Source organism: Muntiacus reevesi, chromosome 2 (genome assembly GCF_963930625.1).
Source record: "Muntiacus reevesi chromosome 2, mMunRee1.1, whole genome shotgun sequence".
NCBI lineage: Eukaryota > Metazoa > Chordata > Mammalia > Artiodactyla > Cervidae > Muntiacus > Muntiacus reevesi.
In genome coordinates this window covers 146,315,906-146,342,357 of record NC_089250.1, presented here as the reverse complement: position 1 = coordinate 146,342,357, position 26,452 = coordinate 146,315,906, and the positions used below count along the sequence as shown (strand labels likewise).

The 26,452-nt window shown below is 39.8% G+C and overlaps 1 protein-coding gene across 2 annotated transcripts in view; it reads left to right on the top strand.

The window, feature by feature from the left end:
- Positions 1 to 5,467: 5,467 nt before the first annotated feature.
- Positions 5,468 to 26,452, top strand: part of NT5C2 (5'-nucleotidase, cytosolic II) — a 101,944-nt gene continuing 80,959 nt past the window's right edge. For both annotated transcript variants that reach the window (XM_065923246.1, XM_065923244.1), the window contains exon 1: positions 5,468 to 5,530. The gene's annotated coding sequence lies outside the window, so the exon portion shown is untranslated. The remainder of the gene's footprint in view (positions 5,531 to 26,452) is intronic.

Below are 26,452 nucleotides of genomic sequence, written 5' to 3'. Positions count from 1 at the left end.
TAGATTCTGAGCCATTTAATTAAGTCCAGCAATAAGTTTATTATTTCTGTTACTATTTCAGAACTAGTTGATATCATGGGCTGTATCTAGGCTCCTTCATCTTTTCTGAGAAATTGTCAGGAGGGAGAGAACAAATATTAAGCGTATATTATTAGGAGCTACAAAATGTACTTTACATACAGCATACCTTTTAATTCTCACATCAGCTGTCTAGGATAGGATTCACTAGGAAAAGAATCTGCCTGCCAGTGTAGGAGCTGCGGGTTCAGTCCCTGAGTCTGGAAGATCCCCTGGAGAAGGGCATGGCAACCCACTCCAGTATTCTTGCCTGGAGAATCCCATGGACCGAAGAGCCTGGCTGGCTACAGTCCATAGGGTCACAAAGAGCTGAACATGACTGAAGTGACTGAGCACGCAAGCACACACGTTTAGCTTTATGAAGAACCACCAACCAAGGCTGCACAATTTTACCTTCCTACCAGCAACGCAGGAGGGTTCCAGTTTCTCTACATCCTCACCAACACTTACCTCCTTTTTTTTTTCCTTCCTTAAAGTAGGTATGAAGTAGTATCTCTATGTATTTGATTCTTATTCTTCTGTCTCCTCAGGAATCCATCTATTGCGAAACTCTGAAGTTCTTGGGGGCCACTGATGTAGCATGGGTCTTCTAATGACCTAATTTCATGTTTTACCTAAGTGTCTAATTTCTTAAACAGATAGATGTTCAGCAACTCTGGGGTTAAGTGTGGAGGATGTTCGATAAATAGAAGGATTGTGATAAAAGTTGCAGATCTTGTCTCTCTCATGTTGTATACAACCAACAGAAGTTTCCAACAGGCATCTAGGAGTTCTTTGCTTGATTCAAATGAGTTAATTTTCATGAGTGTATGAGGCAATTGATCGGTTGGTTACATCCTGTTCACTGAAACTGCAGACGTGACCTCTGCCACGCCTCTGCTTTATGCCATCAGGTACTTACGATAAGGCTGCAGATCATTTATCTGATCTACAGTGCCCTGCGAAGTCTGGTTCTGCCTCCTTCTAGATCATTTTTTGGCCACTTTCTCCCTTTTTCTTAGGCTGCTGATCATTCTGCAGATTTACAAGGTCCAGCCCTACTTCAGGACCTTTGTGCCCACAGGTTCCTCTTTAAAGATTTCTCTACTCCTCCAAGTAAGCCCCTCTCTCACTTTTTTTTACTTTAGAAAGTTCTATTCGATCCCTGGATTGGGAAGATCCCCCAGAGAAGGGAAAGGCTACCTACTCTAGTATTCTGGCCTGGAGAATTCCATGGACTACTTGCACGACTGAGCAACTTTCACTTTCATTCATCTATTCAGGTTCCCCCTAAGATGTTATTTCCTCAGAGAAATGCTTCCTGACCCTCTCCCTGCCCCAAAGCTGACCCCCTATTTTGTTCTCCTTCAAAGCATCTTTTACTTTTCCTGCATAGCAGTTATCAGAATTGTAGTAAAATTATTTATTTAAAGTCCATCTTTCTAGGCAGTCAGAAATGTGCATGAGGGCAGAAACTCACGTCTCTACTGATCAGTGTGAGGCACGTGGTTGGAGCTCAGTGCATATTTTTGAACTCATGTAGGTGCTCCTAAGTCCTGCATGGCTGTCCTGTCTCTCAAGTTGAACTAGGTGTTTCTAGTTGGACTAAATATTTTCTAATTAATTGTCTCCTCGCATAATACCTATACTGGCATTATTACAGTTAAGTACTGACATTGTGCTGTTAGAGAAAGATAGATGAAAAAGAGAGGAGACATGCAAGGTGGCTGATTGGATCTCTGACTGAATACTTCCTGGGAGAAAGCTTTGGGGGCAGGCTCTTTCTAGGCCGTAGGCCAGGATGTTGAGCAATGCTTTCATTTCTCTGAGGGATTCTGCCAAGAAGCAGAAAACTGATGAGTGACCTATGAATGCAGCTCACATTCTGGGTGACTCAGAGTTTATGGTATTCTAGGGGAAAATTGTGTTAATCAGAAGGGTAGGGCAGCCATGTGGGTTCTTAGGCAGGAAGTTTGGTGAGAAGCCATCCAAGGCCACAGTGGGATGGTCTTTCTTGCCAAGTGTTGCCTGAGCCCTTCAGCCAGTGTCAAGATAGACCAAGCAAGCCACTTAGGGCTCTTCTTTGCTTCTATAGGCTCCCCAGCCTTCTGTTAGAAGGTTGTTTCATAGTTGGCATGGCTTGTCTTACTCCTGAAAGTCATGAGACCAAGAATCTTGTACTTTTGCTTTTTTTTCTTTTAACTTAATATTTGATTTAAAAAGCAATGCATGAGTGCTTTTATCTTCTAAAACATTACAACTAAAGGTAATACCCCCTTTGAACATTACCCACAATCTTGGTCTTTTGCCCTTATCTTTAAAGATAACCTCTGATTAAGAGTTTGGCCAATAGCCTTACAATCTGTTTTGAAAGTCTTAGTTTGGGCTGATGTAACTGGATACCTGAGACTGGGTGGTCTATAAATGATGGAAATTTATTTCTTACAGTTCTAGGGTCTGGGAAGCCCAAGAGCAAAGTGTTAGCAGGTTCAGTGTTCGGTGAAGGCCCATTTCCTGGTTCAGAGACAGCTGTCTTCTCTTCTTGCTGTGTCTCACAGGGGAGAAGGGAGTAGGCAGCTCTCAGGGATCTCTTTTATAAGGGCACTAATTCTGTTTACTGCCCTCACAATCTAATTACTTCCCAAAGGCCCACCTTCAAATACCATCACATTGGGGCTGAGGTCTCAGCATATGAATTTGATGGGTACACATATTGTCTATAGCAGGATGATAAGAAATTATGGTATGTATGTCTGTTTTACATTAACTTTTGACTTTGAAATAAGTTTAGATTTACAGAAGTTACAAAGATAGTACAGAAAGTTTCAGTGTGCCCTTCCTAATGTTAACAACCTACATAAGTCTGGTTCAGTGACCAAAACTAAGAGGTTAATATTGGTACAATACTAGAAACTATAGACTTCATTAGAGTTTCAACAGTTTTCCCACTAATATCCCTTTTCTGTTCCGGGATCCAATCTAGGATCCCAAATTGTATTTAATTGTCTTGTCTCCTGAGTCTCCTTCAGTCTGATAATTCTCAAGTCTTTTCCTGGCTTTCATAACCTTAATAATTTCAAGGACTCCAGGTCAGGTATTTTATAGAATATCCCTCAATTTGGGCTTATTTGATGATTTTTCATGATTAGACTGAAATTATGCATTTTGAGGAGAGTGTCTATAAAATATGAAATCAATCTCATGCTGCAAGTTGCTGTTTTCATTCAAATATATGATTTTGAGATAGATGTAAATTAACATATAGGTCACTTATTTAAATTGGAACTCTACAGAATTCCTTTGTAAGAGTTTTCTATATTTTATTTGGCCATTGACTGATAGGTGGGCATTTTAACTGATAAAAATTTTCTTTATTAGCAGTATCATAGCAATTATCCTTGTTCATATCTCCAAAACATCGGATTATAGTAGATAACTAGAAGTGGCATTGCTGAGACATGGATTTAATAGATGTTGTCTGATTGCCCTCTAAAGTGGGTGTGCCAATTTACATTCTTTTGATATTATGAAGCTTGAAAATTATTGCCAGTTTCAGTTTTAATTCCATTTCCCTGGTTACTACTGAGCTTGGGCGTCTCTTTGTATTCTTACTGGCAATTTATAACTTTCTTTCTGTGAACTGCCTATTTACATTTGCCCATTTTTGTAGTGAAATTTTTTTTTTTTGATTTGTTGCATCCTTTATATGTTGCAGATACAAATCCTTTGTTTTATGTATTAACAAATGTTTTCTCCTAGTCTGTTATCCCTTTGTTTCCCATTTTTTGTCTTTATTTCATCTCTCTGATTTAAAATTTTTTTCTGATTTTTTTCTTTTGGAAACAAAGGTTCTTGATTACAAAAGTAATATAAACAATGTAGAAAATCTGGGAAGTTTACGAAAAAGTATAAAGAAGAACCCGCCCTAATTCTTTTCACTGAGAGAAAACCACTATGAAAACCATACTCACATATTTCCTTCTAGTCTTGGTGTGTATGTGTGTGTGTGTTTGTGCATGCACTTCATTTTGATCACATTGCATATATATATATTTATTTGCTTAGTGCCATGATCTTTAGATACAAACTCTGGCCTTTTTCCACGTGCACTTGGTTTAAAGGTAGTGTCAGACTACCTTCAAACTCCTATTTCTTTTCCCCACATATCCTGAAAAATTCAACAGGTAAGAGTTCAGGGCCTGTCCTCAGCCAACCTGTACTGAAGTTGGCTCAAAAACACAAGAGAGGGTAGAAATATTCCAGCAGAGCACTTATTAAAAAGCCTTGGAAGTTTTAGTTGACTGCAAGCTCAATGATTCAATAGTGCAGGTGCCAAGAATTTTATTTCTTGAATGCAAGGCAGTAAGCCCTACGAGGCCTGGTTTGCTCTGATGGTATCACAAACATTTGATTCAATCTTGGGCAACATACTCTGAAGGAGCCACAATCAAACTGACCACGTGTGTAAGAAGAATGAGGACAGGGACCCTCAAAATCAGGACAAAGGAAGAAACAATGGAAGCAATGGGAGATACTAGTCTGGAAAAGAGAAGATCTTGGGCATAAGTCTTCAAGTATCTGAAAAGTAGAAGGTGGAAGAGAGATTAGACCTGTTTGTTCTCTGAGGCTCCAAAGGCTAGGACTTGGGCCAGAGAGTGGACGCTTAGGAAACACCTTCTGGCTGGTCATAGCTGCTGAGGCTAAGGCTTTCTGTCATTGAGGAGCTTTCTTTCAGACGCGAGTTGGTTGGGGTAGGAGATTTTCTTGAGGGTTATGTGCCAGGACTGTGCCGAGGACATTTCCTCTATTATCTTATTTCATTCTGTCATCATCCTAAGAGGTAGGCAGTGTTGTTAAGGATGTATTAACACCTATATTAAGGATGAGGGAAGTGGTATGATGAACTAAGGTATATCGCACAAGGTCACACAGTTGGCGAGCTGTGGAACGGAGACTCCAACCCTTTCTGACAAACCTCAAAGTCGTACTTTTAGTCATTACTGGGACTCAGGCGTAGTTTGGGTCAGAGGACTTTTTGAGGTCCTTTCGTCTGGCAGATTCTGTGACTGGGAAAAACGGATGCCTCCACCCCGCTGAGGGTAAGCTTCGGAGTGTCAGTGAAGTAGTCCAGGGCCCTGCAGAAGGCCCAGGGATGGAGACCTAAGGGACATGGAAGGGTTGTCAACGTGCGTCACCCCACAGCTCAGCAGCAGGCGATGTTCTGTTATTTGACAATCCCCAGACCCGCGCGAGGGACCGGGACGCAGGCCGCCTAACGCCCGCACTCCCGCAGCGTGGCCAGGGAGCGTCGCGGCGGCCGGGTTCTGCGGCGGAGCTGGGGGACGGAACAGCGCGCCGGTCCCTGGCAGGGCGCGAGCAGGGGGGCGGTGCCGGGGCGGCGGGGGCGGGGAGTGCGCGCGCCCGGGAGGCTGCGGCAGTTGCGCGCTGGGATTGCTGCCGTGCGGCGGGGCCGGTGAGTGCGGCGGGACCCGCGGGCGGGCGGGGAGCGAGGGAGGGTGCGCGGCACAGCGCGCGACCTGTGCCAGGGCCCCCCACCTGCCCCCGCAGCGGTCCTACTCGGCTGCTGTGCCCGTCAGGCCCCTCTGGTCTGAGTGCCCGCCTGCGCGCCCGCGGACCCCGCACCCCAGATTCCGCACGCCCCCAACCCCAGTTAGCCCCCAGCCTCAGAGCAGCCCCTTCCTCCGCGCCGCGGCGACGGCTCCGGCCCCACGTCACGCTCGCGCCATTGTTTCCCGGTCTGGGCTCGCCGGGACCCGCCTTACTCTCTGAGCGCGGCCCCTAGCCTCCGCAGTCAGTCTCGCCGCGTTCCGGCCCGTTCCCCTACTTCTCCCTCACGCTGGTGGTAGCCCCCATCCTACCTCGGGCGGACACCCCTTTACTCAGTTCAGCTTATTTTTTCCTGCCGACTCCTGGCTTCCTCCCGTCCGTACCCGACGTCTGCCTTTCCGCCAAGTTAATGGGCCTCCCCACCCCGTGCGCGTTCCCGGTCGACCCCCCCCCCCCCTCCCCCAAGGAAGTAGCCGGCAGCTGTGTGTTAGGATGCAAGGTTGACTGCGTTGTAGCAAGAACGACCAGAAATTGCCAACTGAAAGTCCACATGCCAGTTTGGTCGTTTGCAGCACTTCCTGGAAAGCTCACTTCGAATTGCAAGCCGCCACGAGAAAAACGTGCTAGTTCTTTCCCAGTGGCTCTCGAGTTCGGGGCCAACTGTCTGGTGGCAGTGCATTCTTTTCCTGGGGACCCCTGAAGGCCTTGAGAGCGTAGAGTGAGATGCGAATCTGAGGCCTGAACCTGTAGTTACAAGCATGACGTTTGGGGGCTTTGACTGTGGTAGGCCTTAGCTTTTAAAGGCTAGTAGGTAGAGTTGGATGTCAGATGTAGCGTTTTCCCTTGCTGTTGGCTTTGGGCCCTTGTTTTGAGGATGCATTGTAAGTGCAGGGCTCTGCAGTGACTAGTCACCATTATAGCGTTGTTTTTGTGCGTGGGTGTGCGTGTCCAGATTCTTCATGATTGAACTTGTTTCATATTGTTTATATACTGTTCATCTTGCCTCTTAAAGTAGTATATGCAAACTCTGGTAACTGTAATGTGAAAGAGTGCCATTTATCGTGGAACCGTAATGTTACTGAGGTCCTTTTAGATATTTACCTCGACACTTTTCAACATGGTTAGAATTTTTCCAGATGAAGGCATCCACGCCTGAAGAGGTTAAGTTCAAGAAGACACAGCTTGTAATTAAAAGCAGAACTCCACATGCTGGGCTGATGCTAGCGCGCATAAACTTTATTTTGGAAATGCTTTTCTGTTGCAGTGTAAACCACCACATTTCGGTATAGCTTGCTACATTATTCTCATCAACCCAGAATTTAGATTTTAGAATTTAATGATCAACTAGTCTGTAAAATGAGAGAGCCCAAGGAGATACTCGGCAAGGGTTCATTCAACTCCCAGATTTGATTCCATTGTTTGAAAATTTATAATCGGCTACAGGTTTCCAAAAGTTTATAATTGTAGGAAGATTTATATAGATATTTACAAAGGGTATCTGCAAGCCTGATTAGTTATTTCAGGTGTAGCTTCCTAAAGAAAGCCAGGGAAAGTGGAATGTTGGCCAAACGTTCATCTTCTGCCTCTAGGCTATTTCTAATTTCTACTGCTTAATGGGGTAAAGAGAGAGCTTAAAACTTGTTTTTAAAATACATCTTTTTATTGCTTGCCTTTCTTACCCAAAAGCAAAATTTAATAGTTAAAAAATCCCCCAACTTTATCAGATTATTTGTGACAAATATCTTTTCTAGTTCTTTTAATTTTTTAAGATTTATTTATTTTTTGGCTGTGGTGGGTCTTCGTTGCTGTGTGGACTTTTCTCTAGTTGTGGCAAACAGGGGCTACTCTCTAGTTCTGATGAGCAGCTTCTCTTGTTGTGGCTCATGGCCACAGTGGACTTCACTAGTTGTAGCACGTGGGCTCAGCAGTTGTGGTGAACAGGGCTTAGTTACACGAAAGCATGCGGGATCTTCCCACGGGACCAGGGATCAAACCAGTGTCCATTGCATTGAAGGGCAGATTCTTAAGCACTGGACCACCAGGGATGCCCCTTTTCCAGTTCTTATGTAAATATAATTTTTATGTAGTTATAATTCCTTTTACATATTTTAAATTTTGCGCTTCCCCACATATCTGGATGTCGTCCATGTATCTAGAGAATTCATCTACTTTTCTTTTGTGGAGGCTCCATAACATGATTTTATGCCTACTAGTCAATAGTGCCTGGCATATAGGCTCTCAGTAAATTTTTGTTGAATGAATGTATTATTTTGAGCTGCTTAGGCAACATTTCGGAACACAAAATGTTAAATATCACAGGGCATATATTAAATGACATATGAGCAGTAAAGGTGGACAATACAAAGGCACTGAGCCAGGAGATGGCATCACACATATTTAAGGGCCTGGGTTTTGGAGTCTGTGTTTGAGACCTGGCTTGCCATACCATTCATGCACCCTTGGAGAACTAACCTTAAGAGAACTTCACTCAGTTTCTCTCACCATGAAAAAGGGAAAAATAGAACAAATTTCACAGAGTTGTGTTGGTTCAGTGGGATAATTCCATTGAAGTAACACTGCTGCTGCTAAGTCGCTTCAGTCATGTCCGACTCTGTGCAACCCCACAGATGGAAGCCCCCCAGGCTCACCTGTTCCTGGTATTCTCCAGGCAAGAACACTGGAGTAGGTAGCACCCATTAAATTCTCTATAAATGTTACCTGTTAGTACTGTGTGGTTTTTTTGTGTTTTTTTTTGGTTAAAAATGGAGAGATTACTGTAGGTTGGCGGAATCAGGGAAAACAAGAAAGTGACACTTGAGAGTAGGGAAAAAATGCAAAGTGGATATATTGAGGGTTTGCTGAATAGATTGCTCTCACTAAAACAAAGAGTTTGGTAGATCAATAGTATGAAATAAAACTGGAGAGAGAAATTCGAGTAAACTATTCAGAAGATAGGCTACATGGGCTTCTTGCAGATAGAGCAAAATTAATGAAGCAAGACAGCCCTTATTTACAAGTAGCTGGTGTTTGTTTTCGTTTTTTAAAGTTTAGCCCTGAAAAAGTTAACTTGTTTTAAGGAAATTGATAGCAAATTGTTCTGGAGTGTTAAGTCCTTGTCTTTTGAACAGAGTAAATGTCATGTGACTCTTTACCATTTGAAGCAATTACTTTAAAGCAAATATCATTTGAAATTTGTGTCCTATGATTGGTTACCAAAGTTTGCAGTGGCTGTTTTCCTTTTCATGAAAAACAACTTCAGCAGTACCCCGCCCCCCCCCCCCCCCCCCCCCCCAGCAAAATGGCAAGTAGAGCAGCAAAATGACCCCTTGTTTGGGTGAAATACAGAACCAGAATTAAATTGACTCATTGTTGAGCTATTTGTTCTTTTGTGTGTTTCTTTTGGTTGGGAAGCATTATCAAGAGTGTGAGATGAAAAGGCTGCAGTGTCAGGGTCTCCTTGGAAGAAGATTGAAATCTGGTGCGTGAAGTTTAATGGTTGAATATATACTGTAGGTTCCTTGTTCCCCGACCAGGGACTGACTCCGTGCCCCCTGCAGTGGAAGTGCAGAGTCCTAACCACTGGACTGCCAGGGAATTCCCTGTATATTTTATATGTATATATAAAATACATACATGTACATGTAAAAATATACATGCAAGTTCCAGAGGATAGTGGAGGACAGAGAAGCCTGGCATCCATGAGGTCACAGAAAGTTGGACACGACAGCAACAAAAATATGATATCAGCAAGTTTGTTGGATATAGTAGGCCTGTCGTATCTGGCTGCAAAATGGGGAAAAATCAGAAGGAGGACTGTGCTGTGCTATTTTATATAAGGAGCTTGAGCATCTGGGAATTTTGGTATCTGTGACGAGGGGGTGTGTATCCTAGAACCAGCACCCCCATGGATTCTGAGGGCCCACTGTGTTATTTTGTTTCCCTTTCAGATGTCCATGGAGTATATGTTTTTTAATGCTTCTTGGTTCAATTTTTTTTAAATTTTTTTTTTAAAATTTTTCAGTGGGTTTTGTCATACATTGATATGAATCAGCCATAAAGTTACACGTATTCCCCATCCCGAACCCCCCTCCCACCTCCCTCTCCACCCTCTTGGTTCAATTTAATGGGATTTCTTTAATATTTTAAATATATTAAAATACAGAATATAATGTAATCATCGTAATTACAGTTCATATTTATTTTGTGGGTTTTTTTGCCCCATATTAGTCCCTGTTCTAATTGTGTAGTCTCTCCTTTCAATTTACTGTATTTTTCAAAGGGATAAAATTACCAATGCAGGTAAGGCCTGTATGAACCCTTGCTGATACTGTTCCTCTCTTTTGCCCTTTCATGAATTCAGTAATTATTCCCATTACATTTATATAGTTTTACTAATATGTGTATGTCCATAAAAGGGCATATGCTCTTGTTTAATATGTTACGCACATGATTCTCTTGTTTAATGTACTATGCACAATAAAAAACTTGTTTTTGAGTCATTGTTTGTATTTTTGAAGATATTTTATGATAAAGCATTTTTGAAAGATGCTCATATGAAGATTTTTAAAATGTTTTGATTAGTTTATTTGGTTGTGCTGGGTCTTCATTGCTGCGCTTGCGCTTTCTCTAATTGTGGCAAGCCGGGGCCGCTCTCTAGTTGTGGTACAAGTGCTTCTTGTTGCGGTGGCTTCTCTTGTTGCAGAGAGCAGGCTCAGTAGTTGGGGCACACTGGCTTAGTTGCCCCATGGCATATGGAAACTTCCTCGACCAGGGATTGAAATGGTGTCCCCTGCATTGGCAGGTGAATTCTTAATCACTGGACCACCAGGGAAGTCCCCATATGAAGATTTTCGGGGGAGTATGTGTTTTGGAGGGGGCTATGTTTGACTTCTTGCCCAGCCTGTGTTTTCAGGTGTACCCCAATATTGAGGCTGTTTGTTCTTTTTAAAATTTATTTTATTGATATGCATTGATTTATAGCATTATATAAGTTTCACAAATATAGTATTTCTAATTCTGTATACCCTTTGCTCACCACCAGAAAATGTGTCCATCGATCATCATATAGTTGATCTCCTTAACCCATTAGTTTTTTATATTACACATATGAGTGAAAATCATACGGTATTTGTCTTTCTTCATCTGGCTTGCTTCACTTAGCATAATATCCTTAATGTCCATCAGTGTTACTGCATGTGTCAAGATTTCATTGTCTTATGAAAGTGAAAGTGAAGTCGCTCCGTAGTGTCTGAGTCTTTGCGACCCCATGGACTGGGGCCTGCCAGGCTTCTCTGTCCATGGGATTTTCCAGACAAGAATACTGGAGTGGGTTGCCATTTCCTTCTAAGCAGATCTTGCCGATCCAGGGATTGAACCCGGGTCTCCCACATTGTAGGCAGACGCTTTACCGTCTGAGCCACCAGGAAGTCATTGTCTTATGACTGAGTAGTATTCCATTGTGTATATATGTATATATATACCACATCTTTTCATCCATTGATTCCAATCCTGGCTATTGTGAATAATACCAGAATGAACATAGGGGTGTGCATGTATCTTTTTTCAGATTAGTGTTTTCATATGCTTTGGATAAATATCCTTAGAAGCTAGATCATATGGTAGTTCTATTCTTACTTTTTCGAGGGATGTTCATACTGTCTTCCATAGTGGCTACACCAATTTATGTTTCCACCTACAGTATATGAGGGTTCCTTCTCTCCACATCCTCACCAGCACTTGTTATTTCTTGTTTTTTTTTGTTTTTTTTTTATAATAACTTTTCTGTCAGGTGAGCAGTGATATCTCTTTGTGGTTTTAATTTGCATTTCCCTAATGATTAGTGATGTTGTTTAACATTGTTTTTGCTGCATATCCATGTTGATAGATATATCTTAAGTTCATCTCAAGTGCTCTATAATATTGCATTATGTGAATAACCCAGTTTGTTTATCAATATGTAGGGGTTTCTGCCTTTTTTTGCTATTGTTAACAGTGCTGTAATAAACATTCTTCAATGTGTCATGCTATTTACAGGTGTGAGAGAGAATTCTAAGCCTCGGGAATTCTTAGTTTGTAGAGTATGAGGATCTTCACCTTTATTAGATAAGGCCAAATTATTTTCCAAAACACTAAATAGGAAATACCCATCAGCAGGTTGTGAGAGTTCCCATTTTGCCATATCCTTGCAAACATGGATATTGTCAGACTCTTCAATTTTAAAATCAAGCTCAATTCATTTTAATTTGCTTTTCCGTTTATTGTAATGACTTATTCTGTTTGCATCTATTTATTGTGAGATTTTTGTTCTCTGTAATTGCCGTTTGTATCCTTCCTTCTTTTTTTTCTGTTGGCCTGTTTTCTTTTCTATCATTAGTTTGCAGCTCTTTATATCTACTTTATACTGATACCCTCCCTGTTATGATATTGCAGTGTCCTCTCAGTATTTGAGTGCTCTTTACTTTTTGTTGTGCACGAGTTTTACATTTTTTTAAAAACTATATTTATTTAATTTATTTATTTGGCTACACTGGGTATAGTTGTGGTAAAGTGTTAACAACTGGTGAATCCAAGAAAGATGTAAGTGTATTCACTGAACTACCACTGTACTTTTCTGTAGGACTGAAATTTTTCAAATAAAAAGTTGGAATAAAAATGTAAAACTTAAAAAAAACTAACAACTGTAAAACTTGGGCTTCCCAGGTGGCTCAGTGGTGAAGAATTTGACCAAGGATCAAATCCAGGGCCCCTGAGGGTTCCTTTCTTTCCACATCCTCACCAGCACTTGTTATTTCTTGGGGTTTTTTTTTTTTATAATAACTTTTCTGTCAGGTGAGCAGTGATAACTCTTTGTGGTTTTAATTTGCATTTCCCTAATGACTAGTGATGGTGTTTAACATTGTTTTTGCCCTGACCAGGGATCGAATCCAGGGCCCCTGCATTGGGAACTTGGACTCTTAGTCACGACCACCAGGGAAGTCCCAAGTTTTACGTTTTAAAAAAATATTTATTTATTTATTTTTGATTGTGCTAGGTCTTCGTTACTGCCTGGACTTTCTCTAGTTGTGGAGAGCAGCGCCTCCTCTCTGGTTGTGGTACACAGGCTTCTCACTGCAGTGGCTTCTCATTGCAGAGCACAGGCTCCAGGGCATTGTAGGCTTCAATGGTTGCATCACATGGGCTCAGTAGTTGTGCAGGGCTCCTGGGCGTTATAGTTCTGACTCAGTACTTGTGGCGCACTGACTTAGTCACTCTGCCATATGTGGGATCTTCCCTGATCAGGGATGGAACCCGTATGTCCTGCATTGGCAGGCAGATTCTTCACCGAGACACCTGGGAAGTCCAAGTTTTAGTTTAGTTTTTTCTTTTTTTTTTTTTAAGTTTTACATTTTTATTCCAACTTTTTATTTGAAAATTTTCAGTCCTACAGAAAAGTGCAGTGGTAGTTCAGTGAGTACACTTACACCTTTCACCTGGATTCACCAGTTGTTAACACGGCCATGTTTGTTTTCTTTCTAATATAGATTTTTTTTCTCTAAACTGTTTAAAAGTAAGTTGTAGACATCATGACATTTCATCTCTCAAAAGATTATTAATACTTAAATATCCTAAAAGCAAGGATGACCTATAAACCTACAGTATAATTATCACATTTAATATGAATTTAACATTATTATCTAACATACAGTGCATATTAAAAATTTCTCAGTTGTCCCAATAATGACCTTTATAGTTATTCTTCAGCCCCATCCCTGGTTCAGGATCATGAGTTGCATTTAGTTACCATGTCCCTTTAGTTTTACCTTTAATCCACAACAGAGCCCCAGATTTTTGTTTGTTTTCATAATATTGATGATATTTGAAGAGTCCAGGTTAGTTGTTTTATAGAACATACCTCAATTTGGATTTGTCTGATCATTTCCTTGGGTATTTAAATTCAGACTAAATGTTTTTTGGCAGGGTATTTAAATTCAAACCAAATGTTTTTGGCAGATATAAACTATAAATTTTAACCTAGTCTAATTTGTCCATCTTTTCCTTTATGGTTTGTGTTTATTATCCAAGAAAGTCTTCTCTACCTTGATGTCCTAAGGCTTTTCATCTTTTTTATTTTCTAAAAGTTACATGGTTTTGCTTTTTTTATATTTAGGTTTAGATGCTATTTTTTCTGCTTAGTCTATCTTTAATATGGTGTTCAGTTAGCATTTGTGTTACACATTCTTTTTCTGCCATTGTGTTTGTTATGAAATTACTCTGTGAATTCTAAAGACTGCATGGCTTTTGTTATGTACTAAATTGTGAAAATTTTGTGTTATCTGAACCGTGCTAAATGTGGAGAGGTTGAAACAGTTCAAATATTCTGTATGAAAATTGCGAACATTTTAAGATATATTTGTAAGAGTTTCAGCATGGTATCTTGCTGTAAATAACACCAAGATGTAACATTGGGATCTTTCACAAATCTGAAATCAGTGAATGCTGTATTCTTGGCCTTAAATTATTGACTTTTGCAATAGGTTTGATGAAGTAATCCTAGGAGGAACTGAGAGCTTTCAGGAAAGAAAGAAACCGATAGTAGATTATATTTAGGATACTTAGATTGACATGAAAAAATGTGTGAAATTGTATAGCCTGTGGCATTTAATGGACACTCTGAAGTTTGGACTCTAAAAGTAGAAACCTACTATAACATTCCTTCAAACATAAAGTATTTACTACATTGTGCAGAAGTCATAAGTATTAAGCACTGTGGTCTCTAGTATTATAAATATATAATTTATCATGCACTGTGTGCCAGCCACTGTTCTTAGTATGTTGCACTTATTGATGCATTAAATCCTTGTTCCAATTGACCATTTTGGAGTAGAAGAAGCTGAGATGATTGTATAATTTGCTCAGTTACAGAACTAATTAGCTTTTGAACCAAGTTTTAAACTTGGTCAGTATGGCTCCAGAATCTGTACTCTTTACTACAAGTTTGTTTCTATAATCTTGGTCAAATTATTTATCTTCTTTATGCTGTTTTCTTCTTTGTATAATGAAGATAATGGTACCTAATTCATATGGTTGTTGTGAGAAGTCAGATAAAATATATATAGAGCTTAGAATAATACATGAAAAAGTGAGTGCTAAATAAATGTTTTATTGTTGTTTAGTCGCTAAGTCGTGTCCAACTCTTTTTCGACCTCATGGACTGTAGCCCGCCAGTCTCCTCTGTCTGTGGGATTTCCCAGGCAAGAATACAGGAATGGGTTGCCATTTCTTCTAAGGGTCTTTCCCACCCAGGGATCGAACGCATGTCTCCTGCATTGGCAGGTGAATTCTTTACTTCTGAGCCACTGGGAAAGTTAGCCACTATTATGTTAGCATTACTAAGACATTGACTTTATACATATCTCTGAATTAAAAAAAAAATTTTTTTTTGGCTGCATTATGTCTTCATTGCTGCCTGAGGGCTACTCGTTGCGGTGGCTTCACTTGTTGGAGCACCAACTCTAGGGAGCCTGGGCTTCAGTAATTGTGGCACGTAGGCTCAGTTGCTCTGCTGCCTGTGGGGTCTTCCCAGACTAGCGATTGAATCTGTGTCCCCTGCATTGGAAGGCTGATTCTTAACCACTAGACTACCAGGGAAGTCCCATATCTCCGAATTTTCATCAAATAAGTGAACTAAACCATATATATGAATGTACATAATAAAAAGGTAGAACTATCATGGTGATTATTGCGGCGCCCAGGTTCCAGAGTGCTCGGGCTCAGTAGCTGCTCCTCTTAGGCCTAGTTTCTCTGCAGCACATGGGATCTTCATTCTCTGAACAGGGATCGAACCTGTACCCCCTTCACCACAAGGCAGATTCATAAACACTGGACCATCAGGAAAGTCCCCATCAGCTTTTTAAAAGGATATTCATGAATCTTTCATGAATCACTAAATCATCCATTGCAAAGTATTATATGTTAGCTGAATGTAAAAACAGTTCCGCTCTGTTACCTTTATGCTTTTGACCTTAGCTAATTATAGCAGTGTTTTGAAGAAATAAAAGTCCTGTGGTGATCCCCCCTTATCCACAGTTTTGCTTTCCACAGTTTCAGTTACCTGCAGTCACAGCCTGAAAATATTACATTCCAGAAATAAACAAGTCATAAGTTTTAGATTGTGTAATGTGAGTATGCCATTCTGAGTAATGTGGTGAAATCTAGCACCGTCCTGTCTGGGATCCCCAATCATTGAGCTCCTCATGGCCCAGTAATCCAGAATCACCCAAAGCAAATAATTCTCCTTCTGACATATCATCAGAAGATCAAGAGTAGCCTAACTAACACTGTGTCACAATGCCTACATCACTTACCTTCATCTCATTACATAGGCATTTTATCATCTTATATCATCACCAGAAGAAAGAAGTATGAGTCTGATAGAGTAAGATATTGAGTGAGAGACCACGTTCACATGACTTTTGTTACAGTTGTATTGTTGAAATTGTTTTATTATTAGTTATTGTTGTTAACATGCCTCTTGTGTGCCCTATTTGTAAGTTAAGCTTTATCATAGGTATATATGTATAGGGGAAAATATAGCTTATATAGCATTCCATACTATCCAGTTTCAGGCATCCACTGGGGGTCTCAGAATGTATCCCCTCTTGGATAAGGGTTAGGGGGAACTGCTGTGCTACATATTCTCAAGCATAGTCATTTAAAACGCTTTCTTTACATGCTCTCTTGCTCCTTTCTGTCAACAACTATGTTGTTGTTGAAGGTCTAGTATTACTCAGATCATTCAGTTGAAAGCAACCTTCATATACGGATGAATTCTGTGTGATGTGGCAGAGTTAATGGAATTCTAGGAGTAGCAGCAGTAAAGTGTTCAGGATAACATAAAATTTGGGTCTTTTTTTGGTCTATTTTTGGAAGTTTAGGAACATATGCAATACATTCACATTTTCTAGTTACGGTTTCAAACTAGAGATTGGAGCATGTTGTTGCTTGAAGAAGAAAAACAAGTTGTCCCAGCAACAGGTGGTACATTTCTCATTTGACAAGATCTCTTCTTAGTTTTGTTGTTTTCCATCAGAGAACAGGGAACCTTTTGTTCGAAGGCCTGGTGTCGAAATGTTAACAAAATACTATATTAATCAAGCTAAGAATCTTATGCGTTTCTGAACCAAGAGTAAGACTTCATGAAGATTGATTTAGAGCATTAAAAAGAACCTGTGTAATCTTGCATTTTCAGGTATACACAGAAATTAGCTTCTGAAAAGCAAAATGCTCCAAATGTAGAGGTTTAAGAGTTTATTTCTGCCTGTATATTTCAAGTCTGCATTTCCAGGAACTGAGGATACAACAGTGAATAAAACACTAGTGGAACTTGCATTTTAGAGAGAATGACTTGGCAGTATAAAACTGTCAAATATGTTAAATCTAGAAGTGTAATGTTCAAAAAAGAAAAATAAAGTAGGGTACGAGAATAGCTAGTGATATTTGTGGATAGGTAAGTGAGATTTTATTAGTTGGAATTTGTTAGCCATCTGTATCACTTGATGTGTAAACTTAGTCTTTTACACAAATGTAAAATATGGGCAAATGATATAAAGAACTGAATGAAAAGGAGCAAAAAAACTGTTCCTTATAAACTAAAAAGACAGGAGTTAATGAAACATTTAACAGTTTATACATAACACACTTTTAAGGAGTCTTACTGGAAAGGGAGATGGCAACCCACTCCAACATTATTGCCTGGAGAATCCCATGTACAGAGGAGTCTGGCAGGCTACAGTCCACGGGGTCACAAGAGTCGGACATGACTTAGCAACTAAACAACCACCACCACCCAAGGAGTCTTATTACTTTTGGGGAGAAATTAGTATTCCTTCATCTTAATTTATGTGATTATTTTCTTTCATGTGTTTTATGATTAGAAGAAACAAAGGTTACAAGAATACTTGCAAAGCTGTGTTTTATTTCAAAGTGCTGTTCTTTGATTTAGGGGGTGGGCCTATTAACTACATAAACTGTGATTTAGATTTTTAGCAGTATCGTTAGACAAATTAATCTGAATTTGGATCTGGCTTCCCTTGTTTTCCAGGGACTGTATTTGTAAGTAAATTGGTTTGTGGTCTTGTTACAGAAGGGGCCCTTGATGGCAACATAATGATGTAACCAACTAATGTACCTCTACACTTCCTTGGTTTTACTGCTCATCTGTCAAGGATTAGGATTATCAAGAGTTATGTGTAAAATGTTAGTGTGATACCAGGCATACATATGGGCAATATAGCTTTAGCTTTTCTTTTTCCGTATAGTCAACTATAACAGTTTAATATGTGTAATATTCAGTTACTAGTGATAAAGAGTCCGCCTGCCAATGCAGGTGAGCCGGCGACCCAAGAGACACAGGTTTGATTCCTAGATCGGAAAGATCCCCTGGAGTAGGAAATGCACCCCACTCCAATATTCTTGCCTGGAAAAATCCCGCTGGCTACAGTCCATGGGGCTGCAAAGAATCGAACACAATTGAGCACAGCGCCATGTGCAATGAAAGTCGTATTTTTGAAAATAAAATAAATTTCAGGTTAAAGTGAGGAAATTTGAAAAAGCCATTTAAAAATATCCTTTCCATTCAAGTCTCAGAGCAGTGTTCATTGTTTTTAGAATGAGAATGGTTGATTATAAAACTTATAAATTCCTAATTTTATATTTCAAACACAAAAAATTTCCAGTGAAATTTAGTATAACACTAAGTGTTTGTATTACTGTTATCATTATATATTGCTTATAGTGACACACGTATTCCACTGAAAAATGAATATTTGGTGCAAATTGCTATGTGAAAAAACAGTTTGCCTGATGGATCTGTGCTACGTACTGTGTTGAAGGGCTACTCACTTCTTTCCAAGTGAACTACTGACGTGACCTGAAACAGGCATTACAATGGCCTTGCTCACCGGGCTGCAGCATGCTCAAGGCTTGCCCTGCCGTTTCAGTTACTCTGCTTCCTGTTTTCAGAAGTTGCCTGGAGCTTTGGGGGCAGCTGGTTTCCCTTTCTTTGGGGGAGGGTGATGCTGGTGGTGAAGGGAACTATAAATATGTATATTTTGCCTAGGAAATATTTTTAAAGTGTGAAACTAAAGTATTTTGAATGCCTGAGAGTTCAATTGCTACTGTTTAGATACAACTACTTTGCAGGCTGGATAATTTATATTGAAGCAAAGTACTGTTTCAGTATAAGCTGTACCACTGTTGCTTGGAAGGAATTAAAATTTGAGCCTTTTATTCAACATTAGTCACTGCTGTACCTTACTGAAAAAACTACTCTTAAGCTTGACACTGTAAACAGGTGACAAACGAAATGCTTACCTACTTACTTGAGCACTCTTTTTTTTTGCTGTATGATAATCATCTGTAATTTTATTGTTGCTATGAAAAATAGTTCAACATTGGATAGGCTGGCTCTGTGAATAGAGTCCAAAAGTCTGTCATAGTAACACTTATGTGTGTTACACAAGATCATAGGAAAACTGTCAAGTAAGGAACTTTTTGAAGATGATTTAAGAAAATCTCATCCCTTAACCTTCACAAAACTGTATAGAGTTCATGGCAGATTTTATTTCATGTTAATGATTACATGGTTAGTTAATCATTTATTTTTATGTTTTTTGCTGAATAAATTTTTATGTTACCTTTGCTGAGATTCTGTAACTTGAATTTTTAAAATAAAATGTGTTTTGTTTAGTCCATGAATGATCCAAGAAGGTGCTTTGAATTTTTCCTACAAATAATTTGAAGAAAGTAATACAAAAAGAAATTAAAATATATGGAGGAACTCTTTTGTTAATATAATTACTGCCTCTAATTTGTAAGGAAAGAGGGAAAGAAAAGGCTGACTTTTTAAAAACGGTTTTATTGAGGTATAAATACAACAAACTGTATATATTTAGAGTATACAATAAATTTTGACATATGTGTATAGCCATGAGACAGTCACCATAATTGAGGTAATGAACATACCATACCCAAAAGTTTCCTCGGGCCCTTCCACCTCATTCCTCTACTCCAGGCAACCACTGATCTGCTTTCTATCACTGTAGATTAGTTGGCATTTTCTAGAATTTTATATAAACAAAACCATATAGTGTGCACTCAGTTTTTTATCTTTCACTCAGCATGATTTTGAGATTAATTCATGTTGTATATCAATAGTTCTTTCTTTTTTATTACCTCATTTGGTATTCCATTGTGTGGATGTAACACCATATGTCTCCATTCACCTGTTAGTAGACATTTTGGTTGTTTTCTCTTTCTGACTATTACAAACAAAGCTGCTATGAATATTCATGTACAAGTCTATATGGATATATGCTTTCATTTCTCTTGGACAGTTACTTGGGAGTAGAAAGATTGGGACCTAGAGTAGAAATGTTTTAAAAAAATACTGGGAGTTCCCTGGTGGCCTAGAGGTTAAGATTCTGGGCTTTACCTGTTGTGGATCTTGTTGAGTCCCTGGTCAGGGGACTGAGATTGTACCAGCTATGCTGCATGGCCAAAAAAGAAAAACAGAAAAAAAGAAATGGCAAATTGTTTTCCAAAGTGCTTGTCCCATTTTTTTCTTTTTTAATTCTTACCAGCCATGTATTAGAGTTCTAGTTGCTGTATAGCCTCATCAAATTAGGCATGGCTAATCTTTTTTTTTGTTTTGGCCACACCGTGTGGCATGCAGGATCTTAGTTCTTCCCTCACTGAACCCTGTGCTCCCTGCAGTGGAATCACAGAGTCCTAACCCCTGGATCACGAGGGAAGTCCCTGGTCAGTCTTTTTAGTTTTAGATGTTGTAATAGGCATGTAGGAGAATCTTATTATGGTTATAATTTGCATTTCCTTGATGATAAATGTTGTTGCGTATCATTTCTTGTGCTTATTTAACATCTGTATATCTTTTATAATGAAGTGTCTGTTCAGGTATTTTGCCTGTATTTTGATAATTAGATTCTTTGTCTTATTGTGTGTGGGTTTTTTTTTTTTTTTAATGATTTCATTTATTTATTGTTGGCTGTGCTGGGTCTTGGTTGCTGCACAGGGTTTCTCTCGTTGCAGAGCTGGGGCTGCTCTCCAGTTGCGATCATGGGCTTCTCATTACGAGGGCTTCTCTTGCTGTGGAGCAGTGGGCCCGAGGGCACTCGGGCTTCAGTAGTTGCAGCATAAGGGAGGGCTCAGCAGCTGTGGTGCACAGGCTCAGCAGCTCCCCAGCATGTGGGGTCTTCCTGGATCAGGGATTGAACCCATGTCTCCTGCATTGGCAGGCAGATTCTTTACCACTGAACAACCAGGGAAGCCCTCTTACTGTGTTTTGAGAGCTCTTTATATGTTCTGGATACAAGTTCTTTTATTGCTGCTTCTGCTGCTAAGTCACTTCAGTCGTGTCCGACTCTGTGTGACCCCATAGACGGCAGCCCACCAGGCTCCCCCATCCCTGGGATTCTCCAGGCAAGAACACTGGAGTGGGTTGCCATTTCCTTCTCCAATGTGTGAAAGTGAAGTCGCTCAGTCGTGTCCAACTCTTACTGGAGTGGGGTGCCATTGCCTTCTCTGAGTTCTTTTATTAGGTGTGTGCAAATGTTTTCATCATCTTTAAGGATTTGAAATTCCAGTTGAGCTATTTCAAATCCTAAAAGATGATGCTGTTAAAGTGCTACATTCAATATTCAGCAGCATATTTGGAAAACTCAGCAGTGGCCACAGGAAAAGGTCAGTTTTCATTCCAGTCCCGAAGAAAGGCAATGCCAAAGAATGTTCAAAGTACCGCACAATTTCACTCATCTCATACGCTAGCGAAGTAATACTCAAAATTCTCCAAGCCAAGCTTCAACAGCTATATGAACCGAGAACTTCCAGATGTTGAAGCTGGATTTAGAAAAGGCAGAGGAACCAGAGATCAAGTTGCCAACATCTGTTGGATCATTGAAAAAATAAGAGAATTACAGAAAAACATCTACTTCTGCTTTATTGATTACTCCAAAGCCTTTGACTGTGTGGATCACAACAAACTGTGGAAAATTCTTAAAGAGATGGGAATACCAGACCACCTGACCTGCCTCCAGAGAAATCTGTATGTAGGTCAAGAAGCAATAGTTAGAACCAGACATGGGACAATGGGCTGGTTCCAAATTGGGAAAGGAGTACGTCAAGGTTGTATATTGTCATTCTGCTTATTTAACATATTTGCAGAGTACATAATGTGAAATGCCAGGCTGGATGAAGCACAAGCTGGAATCAAGATTGCTGGGAGAAATACTAATATCCTCAGGTATGCAGATGACACCACCCTTATGGCAGAAAGTGAAGAACCAAGAACCTCTTGATGAAAGTGAAAAGGGAGAGTGAAAAAGCTGACTTAAAACTCAACATTTAAAAAATGAAGATCATGGCATCTGGTCCTATCACTTCATAGCAGATAGATGGGGAAACAATGGAAATAGTGACAGACTTTATTTTGGGGGGCTCCAGAATCACTGCAGATGGTGATTGCAGCCATGAAATTAAAAGACACTCCTTGGAAGAAAAGCTATGACCAACCTAGACAGCATATTAAAAAGCAGAGACATTACTTTGCTGACAAAGGTCTGTCTAGTCAAGGCTATGGTTTTTCCAGTAATCGCATAATGGTTTTAAGAGTTGAACCGTAAAGAAGACTGAGTGATGAAGAATTGATGCTTTTGAACTGTGGTGCTGGAGAAGACTCTTGAGAGTCCCTTGGACTGCAAGGAGATCCAACCAGTCAATCCTAAAGGAAATCAGTCCTGAATACTCATTGGAAGGACTAATGCTGAAGCTGAAACTCCAATTCTTCGGCCACCTGATGAGAAGAACTGACTCATTTGAAAAGACCCTGATGCTGGGAAAGATTGAAGGCAGGAGAAGGGGACAACAGAGGATGAGATGGTTGGATAGCATCACCGACTCGATGGATATGAGTTTGAGCAGGAAGTTGGTGATGGACAGTGAAGCCTGGCATGCTCTAGTCCATGGGGTCGCAAAGAATCAGATATGACTGAGTGACTGAACTGAACTGCAAATGTTTTCCCCCCGACTGTAGCTTATCTCCCCCTTCCCACCTAAAGAGTGATAGAAAACACTTTAATGGAAACACAATATGAAAATACAATTTTGTTTCATTTATGTCCTCTGTTAGCCATGAAAAGAGACAAGTGGAATATATAAAGAAAATTAAAGAGTCAATATTTAAACTTCCAAAGGGAGTGAAATATTTTTGTATCACTCATATACATATAAACCATAATGTGCAGAACATGACTTGTAATGCCAACCTAGTAGTAAGTTGATTTATTGTTTATCTATCATATCCTCACTTTACTGAGGTCTGTGAACAAATATTATTTCCTTATATACTTAACTGTTGAGTTTCAAGCCAGCTTTTTCAGTCTCCTCTTTCACCTTCATCAAGAGGCTCTTTAGTTCCTCTTCACTTTCTGTCAGTAAAGGGCTATCATCTGCATATCTGAGGTGGTTGATATTTCTCCCAGCAGTCTTGATTCCAGCTTTTGATTCACCTAGCCTGGCGTTTTGCATGATGTACTCTTCTTAGAAGTTAAACAGTCAGGGTGACAATATACAGCCTTGTCGTACACCTTTCCAGTTTTGAACCAGTCCATTGTTCCATGTCTGGTTTTCAAGTTGCTTCTTTTTTTTTTTTTATTTTAAAATACTTTATTTGTAAAAAGTGCCACCCATCACCTGAGCCTTCAATGAGTTGTAATCGTTTTCACAATAGTAACATCAAAGATCATGGTCACAGATCACTGTAACAAATAATAATGAAAAAAGTTTGAAATATTGCAGGAACTACTGAAATGTGACAGACACAAGAAGTGAGCACTGCTGATGAAATCGCACCAACAGACTTGCTGGACACGAAAGTTGCCACAAGCAACTTTCAATTGGAAAAATTTTTCAATTTAAAAAAAAAAACAAACACTGTCTGCAAAGCATAATAAAATGAAGCACAGTAAAACAAGGTTTGCCTGTATACGTCACATGTTACATTTGGTGGGACAGATGCTCTATCCCAGATAGAACATATACTTTTGTTTGTTTGTTTGTTTGTTAAGTTGCTAAGTTGTACCCAGCTCTCTGCAACCACATGGGCCGTAGCCCACCAGGCTCCTCTGTCCGTGGATTTCCCAGGCAAGAATACTGGAGTGGGTTGCCATTTCCTTCTCCTTCAGGTTGCTTCTTGACCCACATACAGGTTTCTCAGGAGACAGGTAAGGAGGTCTGGTACTCCCACCTCTTTAAGAATTTTCCACAGTTTGTTGTGATCCACACAGTCAAGGCTCTAGCTTAGTCAATGGAGCAGAAGTGGATGTTTTTCTGGAACTCCCTTACTTTCTCTGTGATCCAGCAAATGTTGGCAGTTTGATCCCTGGTTCCTTTGTCCCTTTGAAACCCAACTCGTATATCTGAAAGTTCTTGGTTCACATGTTGCTGAAGCCTACCTGAAAGACTCTGAGCATAACATTGCTAGCATGTGAAATGGGCTTCCCTGGTGCCTCAGTGGTAAAGAATCTTCCTGCCAATGCAAGAGACATGGGTTCGATCCCTGGGTTGTGGAGATTCCCTGAAGAAGGAAATGGCAACCCTCTCCATTTTCTTGCCTAGAAAAATCCCATGGACAGAGGAGCCTGGTGGGCTCCGGCCCATGGGGTCACAAAAGAGTTGAACAAATCTTAGCAACTAAACAGCAGCAACAACATCCCACTTTATACACAGACACACAACATCTTCTTTATCTAGTCATTTGTCAATGGACATTTGGGTTGCTTCTGTGTTTTGAATACTGCTGCTATGGACATCAGGGTGCGTGTATCTTTTCAAATTGCATAGTTTTCTCTGGATATATGCCCAGGAGTGGGATCGCTGGATCTTATGGCAACTCTGTTTTTAGTCCTTTTTTTTTAAACCTCAGGGTAAAGGATGGACTTACTTTCTTTAAATGAACCATTTAATTAATTAATTTTTTGGCTGTGCCACGTGGCATAGGATCTTAGCTCCCCAGCCAGGGACTGAACCTGTCTGTGCCCTTGACTTTGAAAGGTTGGAGTCCCAACCATTGGACTACCAGGGAATACTCTTATTTTTAGTTTTTTAAGGAACCTCCATACTGTTTTCTATACTCACTGTGCTAGTTTACATTCCTCCCAACAATGTAGGAGGGCTCCTTTTTCTCCCCACCCTCTCCAACATTTGTTATTTGAATACTTTTAAATGATATGGCCATTCTGACTGGTATGAGGGTGTAGTTTTGATTTGCATTTTGCTAATAATTAGTGATACTGAGCATCTTTTGATGTGCCTGTTGGCCATCTAAATGTCTTCTTTGGGAAAATGTCTATTTAGGTCTGCCCATTTTTTATTGGATTATTTTTATTGTTGTTTTTGAGTGGTATGAGCTGTTTATGTATTTTGGAAACTAAGTCCTTGTCAGTTGTATCATTTGCAAATATTTTCTCCCAGTCTGTAGGTTGTCTTTTCATTTTATTTATGGTTTCCTTTGCTGTGGAAAAACTTTATAAGTTTGGTTAGGTCCCATTTTGCTTCTTTTTTAATTGCCTTTGGGAGACTGACCTAAGAAAGCATTGGTACAGTTTATGTCACAGAATGTTTTGCCTGTGTTCTCTTCTAGGAGTTTTGTGGCATCATGTCTTAATATCAATTTTTAAATCTTTACAGCTTTTTTTTTTTTTGATTAGAGTAGATGTTTAAAACTTAATGTAATTAAAGAAGAGTGTTCCTGAATATTCCCTCACACACATGCCCCACCACAAACACAGTTTCCCCTGTTACCAGCACCTTGTATTAGCGTGGTACATTTGTTAGGATTGATGAGCCAATACTGAGACATTATTATTAACTAAAGTCCATAGATTATGTTTGGGCATACTCCTTGTGTAGTACATCCTGTAGTTTTTGTGTGGACATAAGTTTTCAGTTTCATTGGGTAAATAACAAGTAGCTTGACTGCTGGATCACGCGGTGACGTGGTGAGAGTGTGTTTAGTTTTATGAGAAAGTGCCAAACTATCTTTGAAAGTGGCTGTGCCACTTTGAATTCTCACCAGCAGTGAATACAGATTATGTTTGGTACAAAAAAACCCTTAATGTAACTTTTTAAATGTGGTTTAAGGTGCTTCTACCTCCTTGCTATTTTTTGTTTGCTTTGTTGTTTCCTTTTTCTCTTTGTCTCATGTTTTGGGTTATTTCTTGTTTCCCCTTACCTCTCCTGTTGCCTGATTAAGCTATACTTTTGTTACTTTGGTGATTGCCTTAGGGTAAGCAAGATGCATCTTTACCTTATCACAGTCTGCTTTCAAGTGGTATTATACTGCTTCATGTATACTATAGGAATCTTAAAATGCTATATTTCTGGTTTCTTTCTTTCCACCTTTGTGTTATTACTGTCATATATTTTACTTCTGTAAACCTTCTGAGTGACTCAGATGGTAAAGAAACCACCTACGATGCGGGAGACCTGGGTTCGATCCCTGGATGGGAAGATGCCCTGGGGGAGGGCATGGCAACCCACTCCAGTATTCTTGCCTTGGAGAATCCCATGGACAGAGGAACCTGGTGGGCTGCAGTTCACAGGGTCACAATGAGTTGGATACAACTGAAGCAACTGAAAACACAACAATATACTGTTATTACTTTTGCTTCAAACAGTTGTATTTTGAAAGTACTTAATATTTTATAGTTATCCATTCCTTTGTGTAGATTGATTTATTTTTTTTAAAAAATTATTTATGGCTTCACTGGATCTTTGT